Below are 13,262 nucleotides of genomic sequence, written 5' to 3'. Positions count from 1 at the left end.
TGTTTTGAAGTGCCAGGCTTTGGTCAACCTAATTCTATTTAGGTCTATTTGAGATATGCATTGCATTGAACAAAGCCCCTTCAGAATGAATTCAGTGTCTCCAAACTTCAAAATAATAGTTAACTACTTTCCTGTTTTGCTAAATGTTTTGATCAAATAGACGGAACCAGAACAAAGAACACTTGCTCTCTTCAATTTTCATTAACTTATTTGCTCGCAAATATCCCACTTGCTGAAGCTTCAAAACCTCAATATTTTCTGAACCCAGGACTGATCTTATTAACTGATTGATTGATGAGATGATGTTCTTAGGAACTGTGGTTATTATTTTAATCATCTTTCTCCCGAGATGCCAGGAGCACATTTTTCTATTTTAATTATAGGTGCGTGCCTTAATATGTGCATATGTGTGTGTTTTAAGCATTTTTTATTGTGAAATATATGTACAAAAAAGCAATAAATTTCAAAGTACATTTTAACAAGTAGTTATAGAACAGATTTCAAAGTTTAATATGGGTTACAACTCCACAATTTCAGGTTTCCCCTTCTACCTACTCAAGACATTGGAGACTAATAAGAAATATCAATATGATTCAGTAGTCATTCTCATTTGTTAAATCCTAACTTCTCTGTTATAATTCCTCCTTCTCCTTTGATCCTTCTCCCAATCTCTTTAGGAATATTTAGGCAATGACCCTTCTAACTTCTTCATGTTGAAAAGGGGTGTCAACAATATGGGATCGGGGGCTGAAACTGGTTGATGTTCTTGGAGATACTGGTACCTCTGGGTTTTAGGACTTATCAGGCCTAGGAACCATCTGAAAGTTTTAGGTTTCTGAAAAGTAAACTTAGTGTGTGCAACTTTTGTAGAATCTCAGATAGGGGCTTGGGTATTCTTTAGAGTTAGCAAGAATGATATTGGCTGAGGTTTGGCAAACCATAGCAATTATCAATATCTAGCTGAAGTTTGTATAAGAATAACCAGAATAGCCTCTTGACTATGTTTGAACTCTCTAGCACTGATATCTTATTTTGTTACATTTCCTTTCCCCCTTTCGGTCAGGAAGACATTATTGATCCCATGGTGCCAGAGCCAGGCTCATTGCTGGGAGTCATGCCCCACATTGCCAGTGAGACTCACATCCCTGGACATCGTGTCCCATGTAGGGAGGAAGGCAATCATTTTACTTGCAGAGTTGGGCAAAGAAGACAGGCCACATCTGAGCAACAAAAGAGGTTTTCTGGAAGTAACTCTTAGGCAGAATTATAGATAGGCTTAGCTTCTCCATTATAGAAATAAGAGCAAGCCTCAAGATAAGGGCTTGTCCAATTAACTTGGGAGTCTCTAGTATTTGAGAGAGTATCAGGGGGTTCCAAGATGGGAAGGTTTAATAGTTCCATATTTTTTTTTTCCAGTCCCTTAAGGGACTTTGTCTTTACTTTTTAATTATCTGCCCAATATACTCTGGGATGTATCTGGGTACCTTAATGTGCTTTTATACTATCACCTGAGAACTTCAGAACTATGAAATGTTCAAATCACACCTCTGTCATAGCTAGCTAGTGTTTAAGAGCTCACACAATGCGGTTAGTGTAGTTTTCAAATCCAGGAACTCTTACCTATTTAGCAGAATGATCTTGTACTGGTCAATTAACCTCTGTTTCCTCAGTTTTTCCCTCTGAAAGTGCAAACACCTCATGTGGCTGTTGGGAGAATTAGTTGAGTTAGCACATGTCAACTGCTTAGCACAGTGCCTGTCACACACTAAGTGGAGGGTAAATATTCACAACTGTTATTGCAGACAGGTTCGGGAGCTTTATCCTTCTTTTTGTGTACCAGTTAAAGTAGAAGCTGACATCTGCTGCAGCTCTTCTTCCCGAATGAAAAGCACACAGATGGGGCTATCGAGAGGGTACCTGCAAGACTCAATCAGAATGACCCCAAATGAGGTAGGGACCAGGAATAGAGTACTGGGCTGTCGACTTTGGCCCAGTTTTCTTTTGAGTGCTTCCCAAGGGAAAACATATAGCTTGGCTTATAGTTTAGGTGACGTCATCCTCTACACTGCCAAGGAATTTATTTTAGGGCAGTCCAGTGAGGTCCTTGGGAGAATTAATAACTATCCATGAATAAACTTAGATTATCAGGCAATTCAAAAGGAAATATTTCCTTCTTTAAAGACAATATTAGTTACTAATTCCATATCCCTTAATTTGTTCCAAATGTTTCTTAGACCTAAGAATGTTTCCTACAACTAACTGTAGGCTGTGGACTACATTTGAGAATTCCTGTTACACTTACGGTGTGGTTTTTGAATACATTTTTTTTTCCTTCATAAGAAATATTTGATAAAAACTGGCTGTTAGAATTTTTAAAAATTGGTTTCCAAGTGAGCAATGTTAGCTTGGGCAATAATTTTTTTTCATATATGTGGAGCCACATCAATCTATATTATAGTTCATCATTCATTTACAGACTGAGTTGATTGTTCTGGAATCAACAAAGTGTTCTTTGATGCTTATGAAATAAATTGTTGAAGTTTAACATCATCTTAGTCCATCCTCATTAGAATAGTACAGGCTATTCATAGCAAATTAACTCAATCTCGTATTTCAGGTTATGCTGTTTTAAATGATGTTTTAACGAAAAGAATGTGCTACATTGGGGGGGGGGTGAAGAAGGGAAAATTTCTTGGATTTTCTGTCCTTCGAAAGATCTGTTTAGTCCATAAGAGTTTAAGGAAGTTTGGCATATTGACCATTATGCCAGGTTATATAGGAACCAGAGGAAAAAAGATCTAGTTCTTTACCACCAGTTGACTGGGGAACAACACACATACACATATAAAGTGACTTAAGAATAGTAGAACATTCCGCTTAGTCAACTAAGCATAGTAAAAATTGTAAAAAAAAAAAATAGCATAGTAAAAATTGTGCCTAGGCCATGATAAAGAAGTATACTTGAGGCAGTCAAAAAGTTGAATGTTAATTAGAAAAGACTGTGGAAGGGTCTGGGTTTCAGCAGAGCGTTTTGCTTTTGTTATGTTTTATTTTAAATCAGTGTTGGTATTTAAAATGAATGTGATTTGTGAGAGAGGAGGGAGCAATTAATGTGACCTAGTATGTCCTTAATAAACAAAGGAAGGAAGGGGCCAGCAGTTTGATTAAGCGAGACTGAGGTACAAAGCCTTAGAAGTAGCCAGAGTGTAGGTGAGGCGGGTATGATTGAGGAGTAATGGACATGGAGAAAGGGTACAGGACTTGACACTGTTAAAAGACAAGGCACAGCTGGTGGGGGAAAAAATTCGAGTCCTATTTTTTGGCTTAGCTAAAGATAGGTAGGGTACCAGATGTCCTGATTTGCCCAGGACAATCCTAGGTTTCTCCTGTTGCAGTTCAGTAAACACTGTTGATCATTTTTAGTACCTCCTTTCATCTTGAAAAGTGCCTGGCTTTTGGACAATAAATTATATGGTCACTTTAAAAGACTGAAAATGAACTGAAAGCCACACTAGGTTTGTTGAACACACCTTTATAAAGCCTCAAACATTAGTAAATGTCAATGCAAATAATGAAATCAGAAAATGAGAAAGAGCTGAACTGTTGTAGGTCATAACTTTGCTTGCAGCCATTCCTCCTGTTCCTTTATCCCCTTGTGCATTTTGATAACTTTTTTGAAGTTTATGTCTTTAAGAAAAAAAGTTGATTAAACACTTGAGACTTGGTTGTTTAGTTGGTTGTTGATGAAGCTGGATGATTATATGAGATTTCCTTGACTCCATCTTCTCAGACTTAAACACTGAAAAATTAAACTAACGATCAGAGGTATTTTGATATAGCATACTTGTAAACTCATCCTCAGGAACCACAGAGCTGTATTCTATTTAAATATCCTGGACTGGTCATAGCACAGTTGAGTAGTACAGAGCAAGTAAAGTCCTGCTCATCTGCAGATCACATTCTAAACCCCCTTGACATCTTTGAACATTTACTGATTAAAAAGACTAAAACAACAAGCGCTACAGGCGGATAAAAGTTGCTGATACCTTTGACTAATGGAAAACATAGGGCAAGATGAGAGTTTCATATTCAGGGAATATAGAGGGGTCAGAGAGGAAAGGGCCTTAGTTTTCTATGACAGTCTTACGTGTTTTTTTCCTAAGCTTGAAAATATAAAACCAAAATATTTTATTCCCTGAATATTCTGAGGTTATGCTTTCCACAGGGCTGTTTGGGGGCAAAGTGATGTCAGGATTCCCCAGAGATATAGGGGGACCATTAGGAGAACCATGGACTATAGGTAATAGTTCAATTATAAAAAATGCACTTGCATGAATTATAACAAACCTACAACACCAACGTAAATTGTTAACAATAGGGTGGTATAGGGGAATCCTATATTTTTTATGCCTGATTCTTTTGTAAATCCACAACTTCTCTAATTAAAGCAAAAAAAGAAAAAAGAATATTAGGAGAAAAAAGGTACACAGAACTCAATTACAATGTATTTCAACCACAAAAGAATATTTTACTATTAGGGATTCCTATTTAATAAATAGATCTTTTAAAATTAATTTTGTTGATTATGATGTTCAAATGTAAATTTTATCAAAGTATGGCATCCTTTTAAGAAGTGCATAAATCATAGGGGGTCAACTTGATGGCTTTTTAAAAATATTTTTATTGATAAAACAACATACAAACACAAACATTCTTAACATACAAACGTTCCATACATGGTGTACACACAATGGCTCACAATATCACATAATTGTGCATTCATCACCCTGATCATTTTTTAGAACACTTGCATCACTCCAGAAAAAGAAATAAAAATAAAAAATAAAAAATTCATACATACCATACCCCTTACCCCTCCATCTCATTGACCAGTAGTATTTCCATCAACCCAATTTATTTTGACCTTTGTTCCCCCTATTATATGTTTTTTTGATCCATATTTTTTTACTCATCTGTCCACACCCTAGATAAAGGGAGCGTCAGCCACAAGGTTTTCACAATCATGCAGTCCCATTGTGAAATCTATATCATTATACAATCATCTTCAAGAAACATGGCTAGGGAAGGCCACGGTGGCTCAGCAGGCAAGAATGCTCGCCTGCCATGCCAGAGGACCCGGGTTCGATTCCCGGTGCCTGCCCTTGTTAAAAAATAAAAAAAATAATAAAAAAAAGAAACATGGCTACTGGGACACAGGTCAACAGTTTCATGCTTGATGGGTTTTTACAAACTGACCCAGCCACATACCCAGGATCCGGGGCAAGAAGTAGATCGGGAACAGCTCCAGAGCTTCTCACCAAAAGTCATTTCTATTCCAACTTCTAACACCACAGATCAGTTTTGAATAGTGGTTTGTTGAAGAATATAATTATTTCTTATTCTTCTTATTCATATTTTTATTTCGCTACCTAGCACATAATATTTGTTTAATAACATCAGTCAAATCATGCAGGCACGTATATGACTGTATTTTACAAGGCAGTTGACCAAATTAACATATGTAATATAGAGAGGGAGCATAACCTTAGATTTGGGTGAGAAGTGGGATCTGGGGATGTTAACCTGGAAACAAGTTGGAAACTCAAATTGTATTTGAATAGAAGAAGACAGCTTTTATCTCGACAGATATAAACAACTTGAATCGATCTAAATTTCTGTCAAGTTTTCCTTGGGTCTTTACCAGCTCTGCTCACATCACAGCCCCCAAAGAGCTGTGGCCACCTCCAGGGACCTTCTGTTTCTCTTCTGCAGTTGTAAATGGACTTAGGTTAGAAAGACCCTCCCTCCTAATCCATGCAGCCAAGTCATGACTATTTTCAGCTCTTCTCCACCCCACTCTGGGGCTCCACCAGTGAAAGAACAAAATAAGAGTCACCCTCTCCGTGGGCCAACACATGTGATCTGCAGCCAGATCGCCTAAGGAATGAGGTAATGAGGGGCCAAATAAGGTCTCAAACTGAAATGGCCGTAGAATTACAGTTCTCCTTGACTGTACTTTAAAATAGCTGGAATTTAAGACCAAGCATTGCCAAATCACTGCTTAACAAGAGAGATCTGTCAACTGTAGAGATAAAATAAAAAGAAAAGTCATTTTCAAGCTTTGAACTGCTCTTCCTAAATGAGTCCCAGAGAAACACAAATAAATTATGTCTTTTGAAGAACAGATTCATTGTGAATAATCTCATTAGATTGAAATTTTAAATAGTTCTTCAAGATACTTCAAAATTTTAAAGGAAGCAAGTCTGGACATGAAAACTATTTCACTTAGAGGATGGTTTCCTCTTACTTGCCCTCCCTCCCCACCCTTGCCCCCTTCCCCAGAGATATCTTCTACTTTATCAGTGATGAGTCTTCAAAGACTCAGTGCAGAGTCAAAATCCCAACCAGGGGAGCACACAAATCCATTTCATCCACATTAAACCTAGTCTTTGAAATAGGAATGTTAAATCCAGAAACTAATCTAATCTGCTTGAGGAAGGCTCAGAAGGGGGAGAAATTCTTTCACCTTTGTACCTTAACCAGTTGTTTGATTTGAGGTCCTTAAACAAATGCAGTCTTTACACAAGCTCTTCCCTCTGGGTGGAAAGTTCTCCCTGCCAGACAACCATATTTCCTCTTAGCTTTGCCTGGTACCTGCAGCCCCTCTCAGGAATTTGCAACATCTAATTGACAACAAAATAATAAGAAAAAGACAAACAACCCAACAGAAAACAGATGAAAAACCCGTCTGACATTCACAAAAGAGGAAACCCAATCAGTCAGCAAATGAAAGTATTTTCAGCTTCATCAATGATTTTGGAAGTACTGATTAAAACAGGTTAGACACCACAACTGTCTTAGCTTGCCAGAGCTGCTATAACAAATATCACACAATGGTAGGTGTAAAATACAAGAACTGATGGGCTCACAGTTTTGGAGCCCATGACTCCAAAATCAAGTTGTCAGCAGGGCATGCTCTCTCTAAAGTCTGTAGCATTCTGGTGGTGGCTTGCTAGCAATCCTTTACTCAGTCCCAACCTTGGTTGAATAGCTATCTGTCTCCTTTTGTCTCTTACTCACTGTGTCCAAATTTCCGATGGGTTTAAGGACTCCGGTCGTATTGGGCTAAGGCCCACACCATTCAGTTTAGCCTCACCTTAACAACATCTCCAAATGCCCTATTTACAAATGGTTTCACACCCACAGGGATGTTTGTGGGGTACACGATTCAATCCATAACAGCTATGCACCCACCAGATTGACAAAATATTCTCAAATATGAGAATTAATATTATCTGGAGAAATAAAAGATCTGTACCACCTCCTTACCCCACCCCCCCACCCCCCACCAAAAAGCTATGGGTGCTGCTTCTGAGCAGAAGTAAATATTTTAGAGAAATTCTGGTGCATTTGTCTGTGTCCAGATGTCTATTTAAGTCTATGTAATTCTGACTCCATTCTTTACTCATTCAGAGGCTCAAAAATGTTAGTCATACTTGAAGACATATTTTCTGACAGTTTACTCGAAGAGTAGAGGGCATTATCTTCTGGGAAAGGCTTAGCTGTGAACCCTTGAAAGCGGGAATACAGACTCCTGCTTCCAGCCCCAAGATTTTATTCAACAATCTTGTTCCCTACCTTATTGCTTTAGGATTTCTTTCTTCATTTCCCCCATTTCTGTTAGTTATTCAGTTCATTAAAAAATTAGGTTTTCTACTTATTTCTCAAAAATTTACTTTTTTTATTGAATTTACTCCTTGGCAATGTCTCCAAATTCTGGAATTGAAGTGACCAAAAAACAAAACAGAGGAGCTTTTTCTGAAAAATTGTTTTCAGACTTATGAAATTTGGGTTTTGGGGGAGGGAAGATGCAGAATAGTGCAGAATAGTGGGGACAAGAAAAAAACAAACCAGGGTAAAAGAGGAAAGAGGAAAGCAAAATGTTGGTGGGAGACCAAGATCAGAGTAATGTTCTAGAAAAGGAGCACCTTGTCAGACATGGGTGATAAAATTGGAGCTGCCAAAAGTAACCTAACCACCCTTTTCTTAGTCCCAACAATCACTATGACAGCCTAAGGAAAGATGTAAGCCCTACAGATGTAATTACGGTTATATCTTTAGGCACCATTGAGTATGGTTCTTTCCAATGAATTAAAACTCTGTTTTTCAGAGTCATGATTAGAAATAAGTTACAAATTATAGGGGGCAAGATGGCAGTGTAAGGAAGTGTGGAATTTAGTCAGTCCAGCTAGTCTGGAGCACTACTGGGGGACTCCCATGACCCGACACACATTGGAAACCAGTCTGGAATGGGTAGAAGGGTCAAGACCTCTGCACTGTAAAATAAAGCCCCCAAATTGCAGAGGCTTGTGCCCCTTCCCTACTGGCAAGGCAGGCTCTGTTGGAGACACTTTCCCAGGGGAAAATAAGCAGCCTATGCTAGGAACAAAGGAATGCTGCTCAACCAAGTTCCAATTATGGTTTTAATGAACAAATCTGGACTGCTGAATACAAGCTCTGATAACAGATAAACGCAGGAAAGGAACCCTGAGGTCTCTCCTGGCAGAGAGGAGGCAGAGTTAACAGAAAATTAAAAGGAGGCTTTTGGAATTGGCTGAACTCAGAATATAAGAAAAGGGCTGTGCCCCAAGAAGAGGGGCATGTAGAGCTGGGTACCAATTCTGGTTCTTGACTCATGAAACCAGGGGGCTGGGGGCTGGCTCTGAAAAGAGATTTCTTTTTTTTATTTTAAAGTTTTCTAAGTAGCTCATTAGGGAAAGCCTCAGACGTTTTCAGTTGTCAATGCGGACCCAGGCAAGGGTGGAGTTAAGATAGGTCTGAGAGACAAAGTTACTAGTCAAGTGAAGGAGATAATTCCCTAAAGAGTATATCATCCAAGAAATGGGTTGGGGGGGTGCTTGTCTTCTACCTCAGCCTCTGTCTCAATCACCCCCCACCCCCATCAGGGACAGGGTCAGCTGAGAATTAAATGCACCATACCACATTATGCTGGTGGGGAGCTGCAGGCTGAAAAGTGTCACCTGCTGGGTAAATTAGGAAAGACACAAGGTCTAAAGGCCTCAAAGTAAAGTTTGGCAACCAGTTTGATCTCATCCTTAAGAAACTGTAAAACTGATTACACCCACATTCTGAGACCTGGGCCAGTCTGGCATGTAAAATCTGAGGTCGAATGTATCTGGGAAGACCTTCCTCAAAAAAAAAAAAAGTTCCATTTAGGTAGGGCAAGAATAAAAAAAAACAAGAGCTGAAAAAGTCTGATCAGTTAAACAGAAGCTATGCTAGAGGTCTAGGATAAGTTGAATTGAATGCAAAAGAACAGACAGAGAACAAAGCCAACCCACAAGAAAACCTTAGGTGAAAGAGTGAGACCATCTTCCAGAATAAACTAATCAAGGAAATCAGATGCCTAGACACCAACAGAAAAATTACAAATCATATTAGGAAAACAAAGATATGGTCCAGTCAAAGGAACAAACTAACACTTCAAATAAGATACAGGAGTTGAAACAACTAAGTAAAGATGTTCAAACAGATATGCTAAATCAAATAAAAAATCACATCAATGAGTTAAGTGAAGATGTGGTAAAAGAGAAGAAGGACATAAACCCCAGACTATAAAGAAGAACATGAAAGCTTGAAAAAACAAATGGCAGAACTTATGATGATGAAAATCACAATAGAAAAGATGAAAAACACAATGGAGACCTACAAGACCAGATTTGAAGAGGCCAAAAAAAGTATTAGTGAATTAGAGAACAGAAATATCTGAAATCCTACACACAAAAGAAGAGCTAGGGAAAAGAATGGAAAAACATGAGCAGGGTCACAGGGATTGAATGACAACATGAAGTGAATGAATATATGTGTTATGGGTGTCCCAAAAGGAGAAGAGAAGGGAAAAGGGGAAGAAAGAATAATGGAGGAGATAATCACTGAAAATGTTCCATCTCTTATGAAAGACATGAAATTACAGATCCAAGAAGTGCAGCATACCACAAACAGAATAGGTCCAAATAGACATACTCCTGAACATTTACTAATCAGATGGTCAAGTGTCAAAGACAAAGAGAGAATTCTGAAAGCAGCAAAAGAAAAGCAATCCATCATATACAAGGGAAGCTTGATAAGACTAAGTGCCAATTTCTCAGCAGAAACCATGGAGGTAAGAAGGCAGTGGTACTATATATTTAAGATAATGAAAGAGAAAAACTGGCAACCAAGAATTCTATACCCAGCAAAACTGTCCTTTAAAAAATGAGAGAGAGAGCATGTGCCATTGCTACTCCAGCACTCTCCCCAGAGACTCAGGCTGGCAGGCTCCTTTTCCCTTTCCACTGTGGAGCAGGTGGGAACCTGCATCATGGTTGCAGGAGCAGCGGCAGTCCAGGCCAGCCTTGCCAGTCAACAGCTGTGCACCATCCTAGGGGCTAATTGTATCACTGTCTGCCCAGGGAGACCACCTTGGGGGAGCTACCCAGCCTACCATACATGGCTCAGCGACCCCACTGGGCTGAGGCATTGCCACGCCAGGGAGCATGAGCACCAAGCCAGGCCTCGACAAAGAACTTGGAGCCCCCCCAGGTTGTGTCAGCCCCACCCATATGGCTGACAGACAACAGTTATGGCCGAAATGGGGGGATGAAGCCTGGACAACTTCACTAAGGGGGAAAAGAAGAAGAAGAAGGAGAGGAGCGACTGGCAGCAAGTGCCATGGGATAGGCAGGCAGCACCAGCAGGACCAGTGGAGCCGAGGGTGCAGCAGGCTGTGGGGCAGGTGTGGGGGCAGGCATCGGGGCTGGCCAGGCAACAGCAGGACTGTGGGTGTGGGAGCCACAGGCCCTGGGGCCACCACCAAGGCTGTGATGAAGGATGAAGATGAGTGGAAAGAATCTGAGCAAAAAGGGGTTGATTGAAGAGGACTCCGAGTTCAGGCAATGCAAAGAAATGTAAAGGAAGAAGGTAATGAAAGGAGAGAAGACCCAGGTGATAACTGGGAAGAAGGTGGTGGTAGTGTAGAAAAATCTTCAGGTCCCTGGAATAAACATCTCTGGCACAAGCACCTCCTGATCCAGTAACTGTTACAGAAACCCCAGAACCAGTGATGACTGGTGGTGTGTATAGGAATCCTGGGGCCAGGTGAACCACAACAAGGAAAACATCACAAGGACCACCAAAAATACATAGCAAAACACAGTTCTCATCCCTGCAGTCCACTGCCAAGCATGTAGAAAGCCAGAAGAATAAAGAAATGGAGAAGATCTTTGAAGTAGTAAGAACCAAGAATAGAGGTAGGGATGAGGTTTCAAAAAATCAGGCCCTATGAGGAAGAACAAAGGAATGTCATTACTGCAGGGTGTTAAAAATAGATGGTAATTCATACCTTTACAATTTTAACTTATGTGTAAGACTAAAGCAAAAAGATGTTTATTTGGTACAAAATTTATAATTTGACTAATGCATTTCCTAATATAACTTATGTGGACAGTTTAATTGAACACCATAAGTATATGGAACCTTGAGTAGGGCATGAGATTTTGTTGGTTTGTCCAGAATAATCCCCCGATAAATCCAAGAGTGATTTGAACAGTGAATAAAAAGTATTTGCAATAACAAATGAAACATTTAGATATCAATTTTTGGATGCCCTGTCGTAGGTTTTTACAGGGTAGGAAAAAAAAAAAGTATTTGCAAAACGTCCCCTTGGGGGAATGACAAGAAAGGGGGAAAATTCAACCTCCCCATGTTGAGAATTCCTGATATTCTCACAAGCAGTGGGGACAACCAAAGCAATAGGCCAAGCCTTCAATCTTGGGGTTTGTTCATATGAAACGTATCCCTGCAAAGGATAGGCTAAGCCTACTTAAAATTAGGCCCAAGAGTCACCCCAGAGAACGTCTGTTGTTGCTCAGATGTGGCCTCTCTCTCTCAGCCAACATGACAAGCAAACTCACTACCCTCCTCCTCTCTATGTGGGACATGACCCCCAGGGGTGTGGACCTTCCTGGCAATGTGGAACAGAAATCCTAGAATGAGCTAGGACTCAGCATCAAGGGATTGAGAAAATCTTCTAGACCAAAAGGGGGAAGAGAGAAATGAGACAAAATAAAGTGTCAATGGCTGAGAGATTTCAAACAGAGTTGAGAGTTTATCCTGGAGGTTATTCTTATGCATTATATAGATATCACCTTAAGGTGTAATGGCAAGGCTGGAGGGAACTGCCTGAAAATGTAGAGCTGTATTCCAGTAGCCATGTTTCTTGAAGATGATTAGATAATGATATAGCTTTCACAATGTGACTGTGTGATTGTGAAAACCTTGTATCTGATGTTCCTTTTAGCTACAATGTGGACAGATAAGTAAAGCATATGATTAAAAATAAATAAATAATAGGGGGAACCAAGGTTAAAACAAATTTAGTAGACTGAAATGCTAGTGATCAATGAAAGGGAGTGGTAAGGGGTATAGAAAAATATAGGGGAAGCAAAGGCTAAAATATGTTGGGTAGATGGAAATACTAGCATTCAATGAGAGGGAGGGGTAAGAGGTACAGTATGTATGAGTTTTTTTCTCTTTTCTTTTTATTTCTTTTTCTGAATTGATGCACATGTTCTAAGAAATGATCGTGGTGATAAATATACAACTATGTGATGATATTGTGAGTTATTGATTATATACCAAGAATGAAATGATCATATGGTAAGAATGTTTGTGTCTGTATGTTGTTATGTTTAAAAAAATTTTTTTAATTAAAAAAAAAAATCAGGCCCTTGAACTTCAGCTAGACAACCAGGATGTTGTGCTTGAAAATCAGAAAAGTAGCCACACACAGTACAATTAAGAAATGGTCTTTGCTAATCCTTCTAAGGTGAGTAGGCCATAGCTAACCAATATGAACAGCCATTTATCATCTGATCTCTGCTTGTTCTACAGCAACTGATACAGAATCCTCATAAGCAATCGGCCCTATTGCACTGGGGAAGTTTAAACTGTCACAACTGCTCTTTATGTCTATCGGATTTACGGGAATTTTCATTGTTATATAAATATGTGAACTAGATTTATAGTCTTTCCTAAGTACTCTACAAATAGAAAAAACAAAACAAAAAACTACAGCCAGTGGTCATTTCAAAATGTTTTTAGGTTCAGATACTGAAACTTCGTAAGGGTTGATGACCTCCGATTTTCTGCACTCATTGTGCACTTCCTGTAGATCGCATCTTTTGGATAAGAAGTTTACAGCT

The 13,262-nt window shown here is 39.3% G+C and overlaps 1 pseudogene; it reads left to right on the top strand.

Annotated features, from left to right (window-relative positions):
* Positions 1-10,642: 10,642 nt before the first annotated feature.
* Positions 10,643-12,859, top strand: LOC143662688 (protein CDV3 homolog; annotated as a pseudogene).
* The last annotated feature ends 403 nt before the right edge of the window (positions 12,860-13,262 follow it).

This window comes from Tamandua tetradactyla, chromosome 18 (assembly GCF_023851605.1).
Source record: "Tamandua tetradactyla isolate mTamTet1 chromosome 18, mTamTet1.pri, whole genome shotgun sequence".
Classification (NCBI taxonomy): Eukaryota; Metazoa; Chordata; class Mammalia; order Pilosa; family Myrmecophagidae; genus Tamandua; species Tamandua tetradactyla.
This window is presented reverse-complemented; position numbering and strand designations above follow the sequence as displayed.